A 4418-nucleotide genomic window follows, 5' to 3' on the forward strand; every position below is an offset into this window, starting at 1 on the left:
TGTATTGGACTTGAGGGAAAAGATTGGTTCTTCATTAAACATCACAAATTTGGCAGAAAAGTGGGAAATGAAAACATTGTCGGGAAGATTTGACGCGTGCTTTTGAAAGTGGCGTTGGTTCGAGAGTTGCGGCGCAATTAGTTGCTAATGAATTCAGAATTTACCTTGTGCAGGTCGGTCTATCTGAAGTCATCTATAGGTTTTTCTTATTGTTGGGATTATTTCTTATGTTCCATTTCGTTATTTTTCTTATGTTCACACTCCAATATTAACTACCAAACTAACAAACAAACTCCCTCTGTAAGTGTGGATTCCTCGTTTACATGGAAACCAACTCAAAGTTTTTTTTCCCTTGTCAAAGTTGAGGCGTGATTTGTACAGGGCGGTGGGAAACTAGTTGTGTGGGATGATATCTCTGGTAGAGAGTGTTCTGTTGGAGGAAAGAGATGTTACTCGCAGTGAGAATGGCGCCTTCAATGGCCCTCCTAACAAACACCAGTTCGCTCCCCACAAATGCCTCATCTCCATCCAACTCCCTGACCCTGCCTGCACTTTCCATACATCCACAAAACCAACGAATTCAGTGGGCAAAGCTCAGATGAAGCATATGAGATCATACTAAGACCAACATCCTTCATAATTTTGAGTAGCTTTTTCTATTGTGAATCTTTATTGATCAATGTTTAGTATACACAATGAATGTAGAAAGATTGAAAGATATGGAATGTAGAATGTATACCTCTTTCAGATGTATGCCTCCCACATCACCATCGCCATCTTCATACTTGATCAAAACGGAAAACCAGTAGTCCGTTGACCCCTCATTCACATGGAATGTGATGTTTCTTCCCGGATACTCACATTTTGTTTTTATTTTTGGGTTTAGGCCATTCAGCAACCGACACTTTTCTTTCTTAGGACGAGAGAATAGTTGGTGATTTTTCATGCTTTATTCTTTAATAAAATTACTAACAAACAGTTGCGTATGTGCAAGAGATATTTTTGAAAGAATATCTTAATGCATAGTGCAACAAAGTCTGCATTGACTTACAATTATAGAATAATACAACCATGATATTTAGTATTGATAGGAATTTTAATTATGTGTTTTAAATTAGGAGCAATTAATATGCTATCATAGCTATGAATAAAGAGTGAGAAGTTGAAATTTCGCTTTGAGAAGTTGAAAGAAGAACTTATTATCTACTACATTGTTTTCTTAAAATAAAGAATCAAAGCCAACATAAGATAAACTTTGAAATTGCACTATTATAATAATATGCACTTAATTTGAAGTAAGCTTTAATGAAAAGGAGATATGTAATTAGTAAGAAGCATATATGTATAATTATTCTTTATTGAGGGCGTATATGGATGTGAACTTTGTTTGAGATGATTCAATGTTATGTTGGAACCAAGAGATTGCTAGAGGGGTTAATTTCTAAGTTTAAATTCATGGATAAAAGAATTAACAAACTGAAAAATAATTATGGTAAAATGTATATGTAGTACTGATAATGTCAACAGTACTCATAGTATTTTATTGGAGAAAAATAATTTCCAATCATTTTGGTAGGAGGCTATGCAAAAGTTAACAAAAAAATATGTCAGTAGTGCTGAAACTTGTGATGTTGTTGTTAGAGTAATTAGATATTTTCTAATTAGCTCTAGTCTACTTAACCTAAAGTTTAGGCATATAACAATTAATTCTTTTATTAATTATTATTATACAACCTACGTTAGACCTTTTTAGAGTTTGGATCTCCTTTATCAAGACAATCTCTCTTTGTAATTATTAACCAATTCACTTTTGATAATAGCAATTTGTTTTTTTGCTCATCAAGAATGTTTCCTCTTCTATGGATCTGTGAATTCAAGAATCAATTGATTTTCTCCTCTTTCTGTGATAGGTATTTGCATGCATGCATGTGATTCTTGGTAGCTGTGGGGTTGAGCTTTCATCAACTTAAATATGGTATCAAAGATCTAGATCTTCATGCCCGTGTCTTGTTTCTGAGAATTTTGGCTTGGCTTTTAGATCTATGTTTTTTCTTTCAGAGGTTTCATTTTTTAGAGTTATTTTGTATTGAATTTGGGGGATCATTGATTTTCGGTGCACTTTGAACCCAAACAGACATCACTGTTGATCTCAAAGCGACCAAAAACCCATATTTTCATATAAACTTTGTCAAATTTTGGCACAATTGGAAACTGTGGGGAAAAAAATTGCTCCTAAATTTGACATGTTTCCCAAGGTAGTGATTTTCAAAAAAGAATGCACAATTCCCGAAGCAATGATTTTCAAATTTTTGTACATAAATTGAGATTTTTATTTCAAAAATCAAGATTTTTGGCACATTTCCCAAGGCAATGATTTTCTTAATTTTGGCATGCAAATCAAGATTTTTGGTACATTTCTTGAGGCATTTGTGGAAATGACTCACAAAAATGAAAATTCAAGAACAATAGGGCCTGTTCCTACAAGCCAAGACAAGATAAATTTAGGTGGACAAGGCAATAGAGAAAATATACAAAACCCAACTACATTTCTTGAGGATAATTTCTAGAAGATTCCAAATGAAGTTTCAACAACGATTGGATAGCTTGAGAATGCCACATATGTTTTATATTTGTTAGGAATGCTATCTACGAATGAAAGTGTTTCATACATCAAAAGGTTTAGTATGCAATAAATGTCGACAAGAAAAGGGAAACAATAGATTTTCTGCTTCAAATAATATGGATCCAAGGCCACAACTTGAGGAGCTTGCAAACTTATATAAAAAATTGAAATAGAGAAAAGGTCATACTTGAGCTTATATATTCTCTAATATATATAGGGAAGTCAATATATATAAGGACTTATTGCTTGTATGCTTTAACCTTTAAAAACTATATAATACTAACATGTATAAAAATGTTGAAACTACAACACTCCATTTTCTTTTTAGAAAAGGAGTTGATCTCTAATATTTTAAATAAATGAAAAATCTCAATTTTCTTTGCAAAATATAATAGTATTTTATTAAAGATCAAAGTTGAACTATCATTTTTTAATTATTACATTATTATATATTTCTTTTCTTAATTTCCATTAGTAATAAGTCCTCTGAATTCATTTCTCCTCCATTGCCAATGTTCCACTATAATAGACAATAGTTTTTAAGATCTTTGGTTATGTGCAATCTATTTTATTCATCAAAGGCTTCAAAACTCTCTTTTTCTCATCAAAGGCTTCAAAACTCTCTTTTTCTCATCAAAGGCTACACTATTATGCTCAAGGGAAGGTAAAATAAGAGATATAGAAATAGGATCAATCCTTGAGCCCAAAAACAAAAATTCAAAGCTGAATGCAATTGCTTTAATATTAATCTTACTACTTAGAAAAACATTATTTTTTCTTCAAATATCCATTCTATATTAAAGATGAGGGAGGATATTTAGGATCAGTTGGGAAAAAATCAAATGCATCCAAAGTATTGAATTTTGAAAGTCAAGTGCAACTATTTATATTTTAATCTTACTGACCAGAAAAATTCTTCAAATATCCATGCCAGATCCGATTCATAAACATATTAAGATTTAATAGAATACAACTTAACAAATTTTGAATCCCACCATCCTCTCCATATATCTCTCCAACCATTCTCACCATTTCACCTCCAGATGACAAGTATGAAAAGGATGTTCAAACCTCCTGATGAGGCATATGCAAAGGATATTTAGAATAGTTTGACATAAATATACAACAGATATAATTCATATTGTGTTCTACTTTTAATAAAGCAAAAAATATAAATAATTTATAGTATATTTTAGAAGTTAATTAAACAAAATGCACTACTCCCACATTTGATAATCAATCACACACATTGACATTAAATCCCATATTAAATCCATCTTAATATTTAAAATCCTTAAAATGGAGATTTCAAAATCAATATATTAAAAACAATGCTACAAATCAGTGTCTCTTTTCTAACATAAACTCCATGGCCTCAAATTTCTCATTTAAAATGCGAGCAGAACATCAAGGTCAAATCCCAATAGATAGATAACATTGACGACCAAGAACACCAACCTATAACAATGAGCCCCCACACACAAGTATTCCTATTCCCCAAATCATGTAAAAACCATCCCCTGTTGTTCAATTATGAAGCTTACCTAGCCTTAATGTCGTATAAAATCCGTTCCAAAAGACTTGAGAACAAGAAGGAGTCAATGAGTAGATTCAAGATGAGGAAGATGAGGATGTGCAATTCAGATGTAGTTAGAATTGAAAAATAGAGACAGACACCGTAACAGATCCCCCCCTTCCTCTCTCATCACCCAAATGAATGACTCACTTGCCTCCAATGCCCTTGCAATCACTTAATTTATTAGAGGGATAGAACAAATATGTTACACAGAAATAT

The 4418-nt window shown here is 32.2% G+C and overlaps 1 pseudogene across 1 annotated transcript; it reads right to left on the reverse strand.

Annotated features, from left to right (window-relative positions):
- Positions 1–286: 286 nt before the first annotated feature.
- LOC149576661 (expansin-B3 pseudogene) lies at positions 287–946 on the reverse strand (annotated as a pseudogene). Its single transcript, XR_016354484.1, has 2 exons — positions 740–946; positions 287–546 (listed from the first exon to the last, which is right to left on the reverse strand). The product of XR_016354484.1 is annotated as an expansin-B3 pseudogene (transcript).
- Positions 947–4418: the final 3472 nt, after the last annotated feature.

This window comes from Cupressus sempervirens, chromosome 1 (genome assembly GCF_028749045.1).
Source record: "Cupressus sempervirens isolate cs-2001-9-10 chromosome 1, ASM2874904v1, whole genome shotgun sequence".
NCBI classification, from domain to species: Eukaryota; Viridiplantae; Streptophyta; class Pinopsida; order Cupressales; family Cupressaceae; genus Cupressus; species Cupressus sempervirens.